This window comes from Lissotriton vulgaris, chromosome 12, assembly GCF_964263255.1.
Source record: "Lissotriton vulgaris chromosome 12, aLisVul1.2, whole genome shotgun sequence".
NCBI classification, from domain to species: Eukaryota; Metazoa; Chordata; class Amphibia; order Caudata; family Salamandridae; genus Lissotriton; species Lissotriton vulgaris.
In genome coordinates this window covers 156,553,305-156,572,282 of record NC_141700.1, presented here as the reverse complement: position 1 = coordinate 156,572,282, position 18,978 = coordinate 156,553,305, and the positions used below count along the sequence as shown (strand labels likewise).

Genomic DNA, 18,978 nt, shown 5'->3' with positions numbered 1-18,978 from the left:
CCACTGGCACTTCAACACCCTCCTATAGAAAAAGGTAACACCAGGGACTTAAAACAGAATGCCATGGGAAAAATATTAAATATTAAAATTAATTCAGTTATTTTAACTTTAAATATATATATATATATGTACACACACACACACACATTTTTTATTTAATTAAGTATGCAGTATTTTTAAATAGCGCAAACATGACCCAAAGGTATTGGTGCACTTTACATGAGCACCATTTACATAACACATGGTCACATTGATATTTTTAAGCACAAGGAGATTGAGGAGGTTGAGGGCCTAATTATGATAGCGGTCGGACCACAACCAGTGGCTTGTCGGTTGCGGTTCAACCACCATCTCCTGCTACGGTCCGACCGATGCACTAAGATGCTGGCGGACGAAGGCAGCAGTCGGAGGGACTGGCTAACGCTTTCCAATGGGCGGTCGGAAACTCACCATAATCCCTTAAGGACAGCGTTTCAGCCAGGGGGATTATGATGTTGGTTTCCGACAGCCATTCCATTTTGGCCTTTCCGACATGAGAAGACTTTCGGAAAGCGACATTGGGGTCCCCTAGCAGAGCCCACCTCCCTCCGCGGCCACCGCATTTGGGCCTGGGGTGCACCTCTGTTCCCCTCAACATCCCTGCACCGTGTGGCAGGCACCACACGGTGCAGGGATGTTTCGAAACATCCATTTTCCTACGGGAGTTTATGGGGTGTGCGTTTTCCGGACGCTGCACAAGCTACCATAGGAAAATTAATGTTTCCAGCCACACTGTGTGCAGATGCATCAAAATGATGCGGTTGGAACTGCTGACCTGAGGTCGTCGGTTTCCATTCTGCAACAGTGTCTGACAGATGTGAGTCCACCCTACATCGCAATCGGGTCCTAAGTGTTTTGCCCAGAATCACAGGATGTGTAGCCAATGCTGAGACTCGAACCTCGTTCTCCAATTCCAATGTCAGCATCTCTGTACGTAACGCCACAATTACATTTTGAATTGACAATTTAGTGAATTGGGGCCATATGTAGGTAGCCCAATTGCGATCGCAAATGCGGAAATTTGCAGAATTTCAGCTTTTGCGATCACAATTCGGGCAGTGTGCTATGTAGCACACAAAAAGCCAAACGCAAAATAAGGAATCGCAAAATTTGTGATTCCTTATTTTGCAATTGCATTTAAGGAATTGCAAATGTAGATTCCTTAAATGCAATGTAGGAAGCACCCAAGTTGTACGATTTGTGGCTTAAGGAATCGCAAAATACCACCAACTTCAGATTGGTGGTAAATTGCGATTTCTTTGAAAAATGCACTTTTTGGCATTTTTAAAAATGCCATGTATGTGGGCCACATGTGCACTCATGCTAATTTCAGGGGTGCAACAGGGTGTCCTATTGACACCCTTGCAATCCTGAAATTGCATTCTCAATTTGCGATGCTCTAATTGAGAATCGCAAATTGAGAATGTCTTCCCATTCATTCCTATGGGCCTTCTAGCCCATAGGAATGAATGAGAAGGTATTCCTTATTTGCGAATCTCAATTTGAGATTCGCAAATAAGGAATAATTGGGATTCACAAAAAAAATTGCTAATCCTACCTACATTTTGTTTTGCGATTCTCTAATTGTGATTCCCTAAAAATCGCAATTTGAGAATCGCAAAACAAAAATTACCTACATATTACCTACTGTACTAAGTGTGTATCATATTTTTTTTGTTGTACTAGCAATTTAAAATAAATATATAGAACCAATTTACATTAATATTTGGCATTGAAATGTTTTACTAATATATTTTAAAGTTTAGTAATCTTTTAAAATGTTTCCGATACTTTGCCGTATGGAGATCTCCACCCTGTGTGTGAAAAGTAACTAGCAGTAATGTTAAATTCATTAATTAGGCTCGCCCCCTGTTTTAGGGGTTGGAGTCATATTAGTCTACACTTGTAGTACATTTACATTCCAAAATGGTGAATAGCCAAGAGTAGTACATTTACTACAACGTGTAAGTGTACATTTTCTCATGTAGATTTACTCGTAAAAAAATACCTTTATGAATAGGTTCGATATGTGTGGATACCTCCCCATAGAAAGGAGAGGACAGGTGGAGCCGGAGATTTACATACATAGCTTTGTGAATTGTATTTTGAAGTGAACAGTTCTACTGTAGTCATTTCACTTCCAAGAAATGTTATTACCAAGAACCAAGAAACAATGTTACAGAAAATTTCAAAAAATATTCAGTTTATAAAAACAATTTATTTCTAAGTCTGATCACCATAACATTTTGCAGTAATTCATTAAATCATAACTCGATAAAATAATACATTCATACAGTGCTCATTATGTTTTAAAATCCAATCAATAGGACAGCCTCTAGTTCTATAGTACTACTTTACATATTACAAAATGCAGTTCCTGAATCGGTCTCAGTGTTGTGGCTTAAATCCAGCTTAAAGAGAAATGCATCTTTGTTTTGTCGTTATCATTTGTATTGCACCCCCCTACGAATTGAGTGACCTCATACCACTAGCATGAAAACAACACTTTGCTGACAAACAGCATGCCCCAGTGTAGGCTGCCCAGATTTTGAACACCAAAATCCATGATATTCCACAAACATGAGAAGTAGAACTACAATTTTGCATGAACAGCCGGGAACAGAACTACCTGACAGTGCTCACTAATATATAAAAACACAAGAACGATGAACTAAGGGACATGCAATGCGGCTTTCACTCACAGCAGCTTCTGATGAGGCCAGCTAACTAATCCTGCACTGGAAAACACGACAATGCACCCATTGGTACATAATGAATCTCCTTCAATGTTTATAACACAGCATTTGTAAAGAACGCATTCACAGCTTAGGGCATTTGAGAGCTGACTAGCAGATGTTAATCATTACCCAATTCACTGGTACTCCTTTTATCAATGCCTGCATGGATCTGGCAGGAATCAAACCTGTTATCATGGGGACAAACACAGATTCCAGAAGTGAATAGATAATAACACTGAGAAGACATATCCAGCTTAGTTGCTGAAATGCCCAGCCATATGCGAGACCCGGCCTAGGCTGTATTAACTTTTTAGTCAATAGAACATAAACTAGTACATGGAACCCCAATTTGTACAATTAGATACCTGAAACTACAAGTCCCAGAAAGCAAAGTGCTTCTTGCTTAGTTGCCAGCTCTGGGTGAAAGTGTCAAATTTGGCAAGGAGGGGCTCATTTTTGTAATGAAAGGCGTCCATGGCCTTGCTGGGCGCTGAGATAGCTCAGTAGAGTCCAGTGCACATTGCAGAGACCTGTGTGTAATGTGCAATCCCAAGCGTGATGTCCTTTAAGCACTGCTCAGACATTAAACTCACAGATGCCAGTAAAGGCGACACCGTTGGGGACAGCAGCAATGACAGAGATTGATGGAGCACCGAGATACAATGCTGTTTGTTGTATGTGTGGTGTAAAAGATTAATCCCAGGAATAGTGCTATTTACTTCTGCAATGTACTACTCGGATTCTTGACTCCCTGGTGTAAATTGCACTTGCACCGTGACACTAGTTCTTGCTGAATCCAGCTACTGCCACACGGGTTCTGGGCTTACTACACAGCTTCCAAGAGCACCGCAGGCCATTTGTTGTGTTCCGGGTCACAAGCATGTGTTGTAGCAGGTAAAGCATGGCCAGGGGGGTGTGTGGCTCTTCTACTCTCCGTACTCCAAGTCCCCTGTACATTTGGTGAAGTCTTTTACTCAACGGACAGTGGTCGAAGTGGAATTACAGAAGTGTAGGTACTCAGTGACCAACAGTGCCTATGCGCTATAAAGAAGTGCTGGTACTCCCCATCAAAAGTAATGCACCACCGAGGAGAAGTGCAGGCACTCTCCCTTTCAAATTAAATAAATGTATTTACTAATAGCCTGTGAGTACCGGCCCATTTAACGGATTGCTTATGGACAAAAATGTTATTAGAACACCACACGTTTGTTTATCTATCTAACACACGTATGCGAGCCCACATCGTTCAATTATCAACTGATACTGACATCTAAAGGTGTCACAACATTTTTACAGATGTTGTCATCTAAACAATAGAACACATTCAGATGCACAAAACTGCATTTGCCATTAATAGATCCATTGGAATGTTGTCACACTCAGCCCTCCACCCGATGTAAGTACATAGTGAAACATGACAGAGCAGCAAAGTAAGTGCTGGTACTAATACAACGCGAACCAAACTGGAGCACAACTACTCGTGCACTGTAGATTAAGGAGAGGGAGCTCCCGGGAGACGATCCAAGATCGTGCACATTAGGAGAGTTTCTTTAAATATTTCATTTTACAATTGCATTACAGTTCACATATTTACAATGCAAGGGAGAGTGGAAGCGGGCCCTTTGGCCAGACGCACACAATTTACTGAGAGCAGAAAGCGGGTTAGAACCCAGTCCAGCATGTTAGTCACCTGACCGCATCCGCTCCCACTTGCTGCGCACCTGGCCGAAATCTTAATACGCAACATTCCTACCTACAGGGCAGCCCACGGCTGCGTCCTGCACTCGACATCGATATGTGCGGACGCGACGCTGGTTCGGGCGCTTTTACCTGGTCTGCACGCGCTGCCCCCTGTCTCCCGCGCGCTCCGTCGCCGCCTGCGTCCGAAGTGCTGCTCTGTGTGTTAGGAGCGGGAGGCGGGCACCAAGAACAGGCAGCCCTGGGAGGAAGAGGCTCCGCCTGCCGTCAGCAGCCTGTTCCGACACGCCGCCGTGCCCTGGATTTCAAGGGCCCGGAGAGCTTTGGCGGCGGAGACGCGGGAGCCCCCGGGAGCCTCAATGAGGAGTGTTGTTCTCGGCTGGGCCCGAGCCAGTGGAGAAGAAAGCGAAGAAGGCAGGCTTCCCGAGAATGGTGCGAACCGCGGATCCGGGAAAATACTTTCCTTCTACCATTGTTTCATTTTCTAAGAAGTTTAAAGCCTACACTAGGTAGACACATCGTATTAGCAGCCCTTTAAATGGAAATGCAAAGTGCTGGTGCTCTCCCTTACAAACTTCGAATTTGCTTCTGAGAAGTGCTGGTACACCACCATTAAATGTATTGCAGCAGTGCTAGGAAGTGCAGGTACTCTCTCTTTCACATGAAAGAAGTGGAGGTACTCAGTACTTGCCCATTTAAAGCACTACTGATTATCAGCACTTTAATTTCTTATATCGCAAGGCGAAATAACAGTTTTAATCCAATACTATCCGCAGTACGACTGCACACTCAGTTAACTTCTAGTGGTAGGCCTCTGCGTGTGTTTTTCCATTTTTTTGTTTCTTTGGAGATTATCTTTGTGCCACACGTTATTCCTTTCTCCGGGGTTACATCCCTACCTGCCGTATTGTTAGTCCCCCTTTATGTATTGCCACTATTCCAGGTTTTCATTTAAATGGTATTAGCTTTTACGGACATAGCCCCACTCAGGGGTGACCCGTGCAGATAAGAGCAGTGGGGCGGGGTGAGGTAGACTCGACAGACGATGATTTATTAAATTTTTACTCGTCGTCATCTGTCGAGTACCTGCACGGGCTGCTCCTGGTCCCCACTTGCACTCCATTAATCATTAGAGGTCTAATAACCACCATATCCAATACCTGTTCTGCCAAAGCCCGCTAGAACTCTCATGATTTCTATATAAGTATTATGTACCACAGTGGCCACAGCTAGGCAGGGACATTTTTTTTTCTCATAAAACGGTAGATCTACGAAAATAGAACAGACTGTTTTATACCTGTTAACTTGAACAAAAATCTCACCATGTGAGGTAGGGCGGGCCTTGGAGGGGACAGGGCCTTGTGCAGAGAAGTACCTAACAGATACGTTTGCTCCCATCCTGCCCCTAAGCCCCCTCCTCCAAAAACAAAAAAAAGCTTGCTGAGGTTGGTGCCGATGTCCTGGGCTGTTTTCACTCGCTTAATGGACGTCGGCAGTTCCAAGCCATGGAAAACGAGGTGAAAATCCACTATTTCCAGTGATTTATATCTCGTTTACTCTGCCACCGTGTGATATCGGCTCCTTAGTAAGAGTGGTTGGTGAACTCTGCTACGCCAGCGGAGTTTGCATAGTTTTGCCAACTCCGGGCTCCGCTGGGAGCTCAGAATTCGGCAAAAACTCAGATTCCGCTGCATAGCAGAGTTTTACCCCCACCCCTTTAACACCCTAACTGGAGTGAGAAGATGAAATGTTTGCCTGTAGCTCCAGCAGCTTAAGTTGGTCTGAGTCATTTTGTTCTGGGGCAGAATGGCAGATACTTCTGGTACAGCAGCAGTCAGGATGGTTTCTTACGGAGCAACAGGATGCCATCTTCCGATCTACCAGCAGTAGAGGTTATTTTGGAACAGGAGGTGGGGCCTGATTTTTCCAACTATCGGCTACCTTCCGCAACAGAAGTGTGGTCAGGAGCAACCTAGCGCCGGTACACTTGTCCACCCTAACTCCTGACACTACTCCAGATTCCTCCCTGTCTGGCCTCTTAATCAACTGCCGATCGGCGTCTAAGCACGTCGTAGACATTGCTGCACTCATCATGAACAAAAACTTTGACTTAGCTATTCTAACAGAATCATGGCTCAATGAATCTTCATCTCCATGCCTGAACCTCTTAGTCCCTCCCGGTTACAACATCGCCAGACTAGACAGACAATCTAACAAGAAAGGAGGAGGCATCACCTGCATCTACCGATCCAACCTCAGTGCCACAGAACTCCTGGCGGATTCTACAGACTCTTGCGAATACCTTGCACACTCCATCTGTAGCTACTCCACTCTATTATGCAAGCTGCACATCATCTATCATCCCCCTGGCACGAACGACTCCTTCACTGTCCAACTCATGGAACTTATCACTGCTAAGTCCTCCTCAAACTCTAAAGATATCTTCCTGGGCGATTTCAGCCTGCGCTGGAATGACTCCAAGGACCCTCATGTCAATGCCATCAAAGACCTCCTGTCCAATCAAGCCCTGACCTAAGCCTGCTCACTCCCAACTCACTCGAAAGGGGCCACCCTCAACTGGATCATCTCTAAGGACTCAACAGTCAAGCTTATCTCTATAGACCCGTGTGACTGGTCTGACCACCACGCCATCACATTCCTACTACCTGGCACCCACAAGATAAGGGCACCTCAACCATTGTTCCTAAATGCTGGATTAGAGACATTAGAAACCTAGACCTCAATGAACTGAAGGCTCGCTGCACATCTGACCTCCCCACCCCATTTCTCAACGGTCAATGACCTTAATAATCATTACTCTACAACTATCTCGAACATCATGGATGAACTAGCCCCACTAAAGCTAAAAAGAACCCAACAAAAAGATAAGAACCCCTAGTTCACTGGACCCCTCAATGATGAGAGGAGATGCCTCCGGCAATCCGAAAAAAATCTGGAGACAGCACCCCTCCGTCGCACATCTTAAACTTCTCCGCCAGGCCAGAAAGGCCTACAACAAGAACATCCTTAACTCAAAAAAATAATTTTTCAGATCCGAACTAGAAAACGCCAAGAACAGACCTCGCAAACTCTTCAACATGGTCAAACACCAATCCAATACACTGGACAAAACCTCGAAAGAAACACCGACGTCCTTAGTTTCATTGGAGGAATTCTCCTCCTTTTTCGCAGTCAAAGTCACAGCCTTAGAAAATGAACTTAGTGCCGCCACATACTCTCTATCCCTCCCAGGCATGCACCCTCCTCCTGAGATGCCCCCACAGACTTCACCTAAGAACCAAGCAATTTGGACTGACTTCATCCTTTTATGACGAAGACTCCGTTTCTAAAATCCTATCGTCCCTAAAACCGAATAACCACTTCCAACGACTTGCTCCCCTCCAACTGCCTAGTGGCCTTGGCCGAATCCATTATCCCTAGCTGGACTGCAATAATTAACGCCTCGCTCCAGCAGGGTTCCATTCCTGACTCTCTTAAAGCCGGCCAAGTCCTCCCCATTTTGAAAAAGCCGTTGCTGGACCCAGCCATTCCAGACAATTCCAGACCTATCTCCAACATCCCCCTCTTAGCCAAAGTATTGGAGAAGTGTGTACAACAACAACTAAGTCAGCACATCAACAACTTCCACCTTCTCGATGACTTCCAATCTGGGTTCAGACCTGGGCACAGTACTGAAACGACCATGCTCCACATCGTTGACGACGCCCTCCTAGCTTAAGACCAAGGGAAAAACATGCCTTTTAATCCTCCTAGATCTTTCATCGACCTTCGACACGGTCAACCACGAAAAACTAATCGAACGCCTAAAACTCAGGATGGGATTGAATGGCGCTGTTCTAAATTAGTTTAGATCTTTCCTCCAAAACCGTTTGCAGCAATTCCTAATCAATGGCAACCTCTCTGCTCCCTCTCCGGTCAAAGTTGGAGTCCCCCAAGGATCAACCCTGTCCCCTACCCTCTTCAACCTCTACCTCGAACCACTTGCCGAAGTATTGCGCTCAACAAATATCCCCTACCATATGTATGCTGACGACACCCAACTCTACATCAAAGCCTCCTCTCTTGAGGATGTTCTCTCCCTGAATGAGGCTCTGAAATCAACCGTCCACTGGCTCACCTCCAATCAACTCAAGCTCAACACCAAGAAAACAGAATTTCTCTTAATTTCACCTCCAAAAACCAACTTTGGATCAAGTCTATCACAGCCCTTGGTTGCCCACCGACCATCGTGGACTCAGCAAAATCTCTGGGAATAACCATTGACTGCAAGCTGAACACGCGGGACCACGTCAACCTGATGGCCAAATCAGCCAGATTCCACTTAAGCTACCTCTGGAAACTGAAACCCTTCCTTGACACTACCGACCTAAAAAGTGCAGTCCAAGCACTGGTAATCTCTAGACTGGAATATGGATGCTCCACTCTCTCTGGTTTATCCAAGATCTCCCTGGCACCTCTGAGAGCCTGCCTCAATTCTGCCGCCAGACTTCTTACAAACTCAAAAAAATTTGACCCTATACCCCAACACCTGAAAGCATTGAACTGGCTTCCCCTTGAGGCCAGAATACAACTCAAACTGGCCTGCAATACACACAAGGCCTTATACTCAAAGTCCCTGGCTTATCTAGCACAGAAACTGGTGATATCTGGTGGAATCAGAAACTCCTGGTCCACCAGAGACCTCTTACTCCAACCTACTCGGTTCCGGAAAAAAAAACTTTCAACCGGGCTTTCTCTGGATCCGCCCCAAGAATATGGAACTCTCTCCCGCCTGCCATCAGAAGAATCCCCTCTTTGGCACGTTTTAAAAAGGAGGCCAAAACCTTCCTTATGGGTAAATTCCTCCCCTAAATGCTGCCTTTTACCAACACATAGACTTTGACTTACTACTGGCAAGCGACTACCAAGCTACCTCATCAGGAAACCTGGGGCCGTATCTGGAGCTATTTAAATGTAACTGAACATACTTGTCCCCTACCCTTAATGTGTTTCCTTGACTAATGTGATCTCATGTAAAGCGCTCTGATACCCTAACAGGTCAAGTTCGCGCTCTATAAAACAATAAACAAACACACGGCTCGCTGGGAAGCCCAGGAACAAAGACACTGGTCTCCCCGCCCATTCACTGGTCAATCGTCCTAATCCCAGCTTTTTATCACCCGTTGCCTTCTCATAATAAAGTTGTCTAGGACTAGGTTTGGTGGCAAAGTAGAAGCAATCAGAGTTTTTGAGATCTCTGTCCTGGCGCTAGTCACGCTGACTCACTAAAACCCGCCCTTCAGTGCTAGGGCCCGCCTTCTTAACACCAAGGATCCCCCTTCCCCTCTTCAGTCCACGCCCCAATGGCCAAAAGTCAGTGATAGTGGTGTACGTGCCCTCTCCCCGCCCATTCACTGGTCAATCATCCTAATCCCAGCTTTTTATCACCCCCGTTGCCTTCTCATAATAAAGTTGTCTAGGACTAGGTTTTGTGGCAAAGTAGAAGCAATCAGAGTTTTTGAGATCTCTGTCCTGGCGCTAGTCACGCTGACTCACTAAAACCCGCCCTTCAGTGCTAGGGCCCGCCTTCTTAACACCAAGGATCCCCCTTCCCCTCTTCAGTCCACGCCCCAATGGCCAAAAGTCAGTGATAGTGGTGTACGTGCCCTCTCCCCGCCCATTCACTGGTCAATCATCCTAATCCCAGCTTTTTATCACCCCCGTTGCCTTCTCATAATAAAGTTGTCTAGGACTAGGTTTTGTGGCAAAGTAGAAGCAATCAGAGTTTTTGAGATCTTTTCTGAGTCCTGGCGCTAGTCACACTGACCCACTAAAACCTGCCCTTTAGTGCTAGGGCCCGCCTTCTTAACACCAAGGACCCGCCTTCCCCTCTCCAGTCCACGCCCCGAAGGCCAAAAGTCAGTGATAGTGGTGTACGTGCCCATAAGCCTGCTAAAGCGTTTTCTGAGCGGCTCCATCATTCCGCATGCCCCTAGAGTTATTCCTCAGACACCCCCATAAACACAGCTACCCCTGCATCCAATGCAGGAACCAAGTTCACTATCCAAGTTTTTACCAGCGGTCTCCGCTTGCTGTCCCTGTCATGCTGCTCTGCTGCCCCTGTTGGAGGTTGGGGGCTCCCTGCTCAAGGGCGCTGTGGTTCAGGTGGTGGGGGGGCAGCCAAGAATCCCGGATTACTGTTGCCCTGCGTCTTCCTCCTTTGCCTGGCGTACCCGACCAAGCTGGCCTTCAGGCATGTGCAACAGGATAAGAACCATGCGGTGAGTGGCTGTTTGTATATACCTTGCTGAAGTGATATTCCCAGACGTTGTTTCTATTAGGGCGGAGCGGAACTCCGTCTAATTCCACAGAGTTTTTATGCAACTCCGCAAACTCTGCCCACCCCTACTCCTTACCGGGTGACTGTGTGAAGGGAGCCGATATCATGTGTCACACAGTGGTACAGTGTTAGTTGGTAGGTCTACTGTTTTTCTGCTTTTGCAAAATATTTGAGATATGCACGGTCACACTGGTTTGTGTGTAGGCAAAAACTGCCAAATTCTGCTAATTCTGCCCATCGGCATTGATTCGTGAAAAAAATGGCAAATACATTCTGTGAGCTAAATGTGTTGTGAAGAACATTTTCAAGCAACTCAAGCTGCTCATCCCAAGTTGTCCAGCCTGGTCGTACAAGTAACGGTGCTGAATTATAGTGCAACGCCTCTTTTTGGGCTACGATCTCGAATACCTGCCCTGATATGATCCTGAACCATTAAAAACAAATACATTGGCAATCTTTCATAAGGCAGCACCTCATGCCCTTGAACCCTTCTACCCACTTCTTTCTTGCCTTCCTAACCCACCTATGTTGGCCCCTCTGAATTTCAGTGCATCACAACATCCTTTATAAATTTGGTTTCTAAAAACTTGCATACCACTTTTGTGTAACTTGAAAGCCATGCGTTCCTTTTGTTTCACCGATGCTCTTAGGTGAACCACACTGTCTTCAGTAGTCTTCTGGTAGTATTGAGGTTTATCTTGAAGGTTGCATCCACATTGGGTGGACAACTTAGTCTTTTGGCACCACTGTTACTTAACTTGGAAACTGCTTTCGTCCTTTGATAGTACTCACACCTCTTCTTGGTGGGCATCCTCATAGTAACTGAGGATGATGGTCATTCAACCACGTAAGCTTCCCTTTGTACTTCTCCAATCCCAGTAAACATATATCATATTTTAGGTATCTAACTATTGCAACTCAGATTCTTCAAAAGAGAATTATGGCCTACTCTGCGACATATCTTTGAGTGCTCTACAGTTTCATGCTAGCACACAAATATCTTGTTGGGTGCTCTTGCCTCCCAGATTAGCGGTTCCCCACCCTTGACACATATCATACACCTGCACTCTCTTACTGTGAACATCCCACCCTCTGATAATGGAATTTCGTGTCTATCTCACTCACCCTTCCCCAGACTGCTCACCCCTGCACTTTCCCACTCCCTTTTTTTCACCCTCCTTTTTCTGACCTCCTATACTTCAATAACACCTACTTCTGCCTCCTCTCACACACACCAAACACAGCACTCTTGCACATCCAGTATTAACTGTGCTCCTCTTACACCAAACTGCTTTACCCCTTCACATTTAACTTTTTTCTTACACCTTATTACCTCAGTCTTCACACCCTCAACCCATCTTTCATGCCAGCCCTACCTCTCAAAATACACCTTCCTCTACGCCTTTAAAACTATTGCTTCTCCCTCCACCTGCTGTGTTGCTTCAACCCCTGACTACTATGTTACTCTACTTTCAACCCCTCCTAAACTGCTCCCGCAACCCTTTCATCCATTTACTTATGTTCTTTTACAAAAATCTTGAAATTTTGCCGATCCATCTCAAATTGGTAGATTAAAAAACCTGTGTCCTTTTGCAGGTGTACACATACTGTACAGTATGACTAAAACATTGGCAACGCTAATGGATCTTAAATATAAGACCTATTGGCTTCACCAGTGCTTGTTTATACTGCAACCTCTAGTTTTCCTTACAGCCATTTACCTGCTCAAAGACGTTCTGACATTGTGGAGAAGTGTGGCTCAATGATTAGAGCGGCAGACCATGATGCAGAGGTCTAGCCCGGGACCAGGGTTTAATTCCCCGCCTCAGCGGGTCTTGGGCTCAAAATTCCACGGACCTGATAATTCTCGCCTCGGTGCCTATTCCAATCATGGAGTCCCACTCTGCAACTCTGGGCAATAGCTGGCTTAATCTCCACAACGGCGCCCACAACGCTAAAAGATGCCTGGCCTCCACCTTTGGGGTGCCCAGGAGTGGACGCCTCACGGGGAAAGCCAGGATGGGTTCCACAGCGGTATTCATACAAGCGCCTTGAGACCCTTGCGGGTGAGTAGTGCGCTATACAAGTATCAATTTACATACCCTGTACACTTTTCAACCCTCCTTTTTTTCTGAATCACCTGTCAAATGTGTCCACAGACCATTCGAGGCAGACTCTGGTGTTGCCATTCCAACTCTTTCCCCAGATCTCCACTGTTTCACTCATCTCGTCCTGTACTCTTCACATCAGACCCCCTAACATTGTACAAGCCTCCTAACTCAACCATTCTCCCTCTTGAATTATCATGATCAATGCAAGATCCCCCAGAAAAAAACACTCCCATACCTTTGACCTAGTCACAGACTCCTACTTGTACTGTTGTTATAGAAACCTATGACTAGGAACCAATTTTCCAATGAGGCTGCGTTCCTAAAGCCACATGTGTAACTGCATAGCGGTGACATCTGGAGGAGAAGGCACAATTGTCTACTAGAGCACCATACCCAGCCCTTGTTTTGCTGAGTTCCCATCTGCGGAGTGTAAATCTGTAGTAGTCAGGCACTCAGTATATTACACCATCATAACCGCATTCCTGCTGATTTCAATAATTTCCTCATTTCAACTCTCCTTTTGCAGAAGCGCTTTCAGACTCCTCCTCTCTGTTGTACCTACAGTGTAGAATTCTGGCACCCCCAGTCCCCCACCATAAGTGGCACCTGTTAGCAAGACCTTTGCAACTCAGAAGAATCAAACTGTGCCTCAGAAGTCACAACCATTGATTTCTACCTCTGCCCCAAGCACACTGCAATCTATATCACCAAAGCCTTGGTGCAACATGGTTTGAACAACTGTATAATTCCTGACAGCAGATTAATGAATAGATTTTGCAAAATCTTGTGCCAAGTTCGACGTTACCTCCAGCTTCTGCATCCCACCCATCTTCGTGGGCACCGTCCTTCCTATACTGGCAGCTACCCCAGTAGGAAATCCAACTTTCTCTCGTTTTGACCCCTCCCTCATGATCTTTGAGACAGACTACATTAGACCATTATGGGTGAATTTGGGCCTGGGACCATCTGTCATCTAGGTAATCCATCTATAGTGTATGATTTATAAGACCTTCCTCAGTCACCATCATTCAAATACATTTATAGGGCTAGCATAGGAAAAATACAGATTGTTTTGATCAAATTTCACCCAATTACCAGATTCTGGATGTCTATATGGTGGTGAGTCAAGGGAAGATAAAACAAAAGCACCCAATTAGAGCCCATGCTGATGGCCAACAGAAACAACATAAGGATTGCATCATGTCCTAAAATCAAAACCAAGCCTGCTATTACTTGTATGTGAAAACAGTACCTATCTGTGAGAAGTGTGGTTACTGTATAAGGGAGGTTGAAGCCCTACTCAATCAGCAGCGACTATCCTTGTCAGTGCGAAGCAAAAGCAAACCCCAAATTAACCTGTGCTCAACCCTCTGGTAGCTTTGCATAGAGCAGTCAAGCTTAACTGAGATGTGTAAAGTATTAATGAAGCACTTGAAACAGTAATAAAGTGAAAACACAACACACAAAAATCCGACACCAATTTACAGAAATAGAGAAAAATCTAATGAATAAATCGAGACTAAAACAACAAAAATTCAGCCAGTAAAGCAAGAGATATGCAATTTTAAAGATGTGAGTAAAAATAGTGCCAAAAATCCCAAAGTCTTATTCGGACTATGTGGTCATGCAAGACAGTGTGAAAGCCACAAGGTCAGGCCGACCGTGATGGAGCTTGGGTCGGATATAGGGCTTAAGTTAGTCCAGTTGAAAAGTTGTTTTCTCAGTCCAACCCAAAGAGTCCCGTTCATGGTAAAGTGGCCGTGAGGAGCAGAGAAGCATTGCACACGGTCAATGATGAAGCGCGAAGAGCAGGCCTGGCATCGCAGATGGTCGTCGCTGTAGCACAAAAAGATGTTGCTTTGCCTGTGTGTGTATTTAGTACAAACCGTGTTCAGTGGTAATTGTCAAAGTGGTTTGTGTGCGTTAGTGAGATCTGTGGTGCTTTATAAGTACGGTAGACGTGCTGAAGGACTATTCAATTTTCTTTTTACGTGTTTCAATATTAAATTCAAGGGAGGTGTTATTAGAGTTCTACTTGAAATACCTGAAATAATTCTTGATATGTTCATGTGTTTATATCTCCATTAACGGGTACTGATTTCAGTTCTATTCTTTTTAATGGAAGAGTTAGCTGTAGAACTGGGGCTCTATATCTAGTTTGTGTTCCAGCAGCTTTCTCGTCCCAGTAGTAAGTGATTGGGATTGTCTTGCCTCACCCGAATGACAAGGCCTTCGGGAGCCTTGCAGACCAGGTGTATTTCACCCTCAGACTTGGCTGCTGAAAGCAGCTGAAATCTCTGAGTGAAACACCAAGGGAATGAGGATTGGAGTAACCGATTCCCAAGTAACGCCTCATTTCTAAGGCGACCATTAGAGTCCCAACTGTATTACCCATTAACTCCTCCCCAGAGTTAGCGATATCCTTAGTAATGGTAACTCCGTGGGGGCAGAGTTACACGGTACTACGCCGGGCACTCAGGACTTTGAGATACATGGAGCGCGAAGAACGCGTGGCCCATGGTTGGAAGGGAATTGTGACGACCTTGGCCAAAATGAACATATCAAGCGTGAGAAGAGAGCAGAAGGCAAGTGTGAGGGAAACCACTTTTGAGAAGAAGACCCTCTAGAGCAAGGGAGGGATTTAATCCTAGATGGAGAAAAGGGGAATTAATGTTTGCCTGCAGGAAGTTGCAGCAAGAACTGAAGAGCAACATAGCATTTACAGACATTTTTTTATCACCTCTGAAGATCACGGGTCACAACATGTGCAGAGCTCTCAGTGTTTGAATGCAAAAACAATAATAGTAAGAGAGGGGTCTAAAGTGTTTCTGCCAAATGCTGAGGTTGTCCCAGACATCTGAAGGCGCTAGCAAGGCTTGGTAAAGTTAAGAGTAGGATTTCTACAATTTAACACACCTGAGCAGCTGCAGCCGCGCCATGACACTTGCGCCTGGGGAATATTGCGATAAAAGCCCAGCATCACAGACCACCGAGCTGGGCTGGGTCACTGACCTTTAAGATTACGGCTGGCGGTCCCTGACATCAAAGTTTGACTCTTAAGGGGGACTTGTTTCGCCTGGAAATAATTGCCTCTTTATTCGAAAGTGAAATATATTTACATGGAAGTAATTGTTAAAGGTTAATGTTTAGTTTTTAATTGCGGGTTTTATGTTGATAATGTTTATATAAATTATAGTTGCTGTAGACTCGAGTTCTGGGCTTGTCGAAGACCACACACAAAGGCAGGCGCGCTGGGATTGTTTGTTTCCCCGGCGCTCATTCGGTCAGACTGCAGCAGCAGGGTAGCAGAGCTGCAAAATAGATCAAGTACTCTGGTGCAAGCCAGCCCGTGAGATGAGTCGTGGAGACATCAGATGTTGTTTACAGCAAACAAACACATGTCGCAGGTCCCAGACACACAACATTGCAAAGTCCTGACCTGTCCTATCAGGATGGGGCTGGTCGCGATTGGAACTGTCAAGTTGAGGAGTGGGAGAATTGAGTTTGTGTAGGGGTGATAAGCAGATGGGTTGCTGTTGCTTTACCTATTGTTAGGTTTAGGTGTCCACATCACTACAAATGGGTAGGTACCTGCACTTCTCAGCAGGGATCCAAATATTGTTAAAGGTATAGTCCTGCCACTTCTCGGTGGCAAACATGTTCTCTGGAACAGTGAGTACCTGCGCTTCTATATTTCCATTTCAAGCACGGGTATCTCAGAAGTGTCAATCTGTCAATGGCACAACACTAGGGGCCTAATTACGATGTGGGTGAGACCACCACCATCAGGCCATCGGTGGCGGTCCCACCGCCATCTGCCCCTGAAGGTCTGCCCGCCGCATTACAATGGTGGGCTGGCTGAGAGACCGTTCGCCATGCATCCGATGGGCTCAAGGAGCCCGTCGGACCGTCGGATGACTGCAATCCCTACAATGGTGGCGGTGCCTGCTCAGGCACTGCCGTAGGGATTACAATGCCCCTTTCTGCTTACCCTTTCATGGCGGTTCACCCACCATGGAAAGGCAGGCGGGAATCAACTTTGTGGGGGCCCCCTTTACCCTGGTCCTCCGCTATGGGTTCTGGGGGCACCACCTAAAGATCCCTGCACCATGTGGCACGCACCGCATGGTGGCTGCCACATAGTGCAGGGATGTTTCAAAAGTGTATAATTTGGCCTGCGGTGTGTGCTGCAGCCGCAATACAAAGTATATAGATTGCGATCGCCTTGAAGGTGGTTGCCTCCTAATACGGGTAGTGGGACTACCGATATCTAGTCGGGCGGTCCTGCTTACATCCGACCTGCATCGTATTCAGGCCCTAGGTATCAGGGTGCACCACAGACACCCTCTAAGTACCTTGATATCTAAAACCTATTTCTAAAAGGTACATGTCCCTAGGAATAGCAATAACATCCTGGTAGGTTCCTGTGCTTCACCACGCCTTCAGGCGTTTGATGAATATTTTTGTTGTGTTGTTGCTTCGTCTACAAAATGAGTCACCCTTTGTGCCAAAGTGAGCATTAGGAAAGGTGTGCATACGAGGCCCGAGCGAGATAAGTACTACTCTCGCATAATCCACTTTGCGCAGCCAAGCAGTGTCATCACCGTGGAAAGTCTTGCTTGTGCAGCACAAGCGACCATATTATGGAGAGGGCGCACAGTCCCACTCTTCGCTGGGCGCATACTAAGACACTTGCATTCTATTACAACAAAGGCACTGTTCACACTGCAGGAGCGCACTCACTGAGACTCCTGACAACTTCTTTGCCATTGCACCTGTGTCTATAATACAGTACATGCCAAATGGCAAAGGGTTTAATCAGTTACATAGGCTCCCCATAGGGTGCTGCGCATCTTAGTAGGCGCTCTAGAGTCTGCAGCTCTTTCTGTAATACCAGAGTGCCCCCGGAGCACAAATGATGGGCACACATGCCCTTTGCACCCTTTGGGTGCGTCATCTTTTCATGCATGCAAATGTGGTATGCATCTTGCACCAGAAATACTGGACATAAAATTATTTCACTTAGATTAAAAAGATTGTGGGTCATTTTCCAGATTCCCAACTCAGGAAAATGAAGGCCATTTATCAAGGTTTATCCCTGACATGACCAAAAATTACAGCAAACAAGCAGTGGCAAAACCAACAGATCTGACCATTTTATAACTCAAAGTGCTTCATCACTGATTGATTTATCTGTTCGTATGAATTCTTGGGAGAGTGAGTGAATTTGAGAGTGAGTCAACAGATCAGGAGAGATAAGTTACTGAATGAGTAACGATCAGAGGTTGAATTGGTATATGGCTATCCCATGCAAAGAAACTGAGATACCCTCTACATTATAATATAATTGCATTTACATAGTACTTACTACCCAGATGAAGCATTTAAGTACTTTGCGGCAAGTAGCACACTGCTCTAGACCCCAATGTTAGCAATTAAGCTTGTGGTCCTTAGTTACTCAATAATAAACAACACCAAAATATACATAGTGTATCGATAATTTAGGGCTTTTAATTTTGAATATTGGGAAATACCGTGCAGATATAAAGTCTGTAACAAAGTTGTACTAAATTCAAATAAAGTAAAAAAAAAAGTAGAACGTTCTGGCACACAAAAGGACTATATTTGAGTTGGATGCGCTCAAGCAAAATGGCTTCACTGAACTGAGAAACAGGAAAGGTTGAAGTGATCAAGCATCCCCCTTGACCCAGGTTGTATGAATGTAGTGTGTGGAGCAAAAAGCGACCAACACTTCAACAGATCAGTGAATGAAGAAATACAGCTAAAAAGTCCTTTGAGTTGTATGAAGTGCATACACTATCTCTAAGCCACACCTAAAAAGAGTTTCTACCTTGGACAGTGTTAGCTCTCTTAAGTGTAACAAGCATTTACAATGCAATGGTTTCGCCTTTGGAAAAGTTAGAGCTATTGGCATTGTAAATGACAAACTTTGTATTTATGTGTTGGTTTTGTCATTTACATTGCCATTAGCTTAATCTCTCGCAATGTGAGACCTATTGTACACTACGGATGAGCTCAGCAGACAGCAATT

At 45.4% G+C, this 18,978-nt stretch overlaps 1 protein-coding gene across 2 annotated transcripts in view; it reads right to left on the bottom strand.

Annotated features, from left to right (window-relative positions):
- The window catches only part of SEMA4A (semaphorin 4A), a 257,107-nt gene that overhangs the window by 167,999 nt on the left and 70,130 nt on the right, over nt 1-18,978 (bottom strand). Inside the window, exon 1 of one of the 2 annotated variants that reach the window (XM_086947657.1) lies at nt 4,608-4,676. The exons of the other annotated variant lie outside the window; for it this stretch is intronic. The gene's annotated coding sequence lies outside the window, so the exon portion shown is untranslated. Of the gene's footprint in view, nt 1-4,607; nt 4,677-18,978 lie in introns of those variants that run through there. 2 annotated transcript variants of the gene reach the window in all.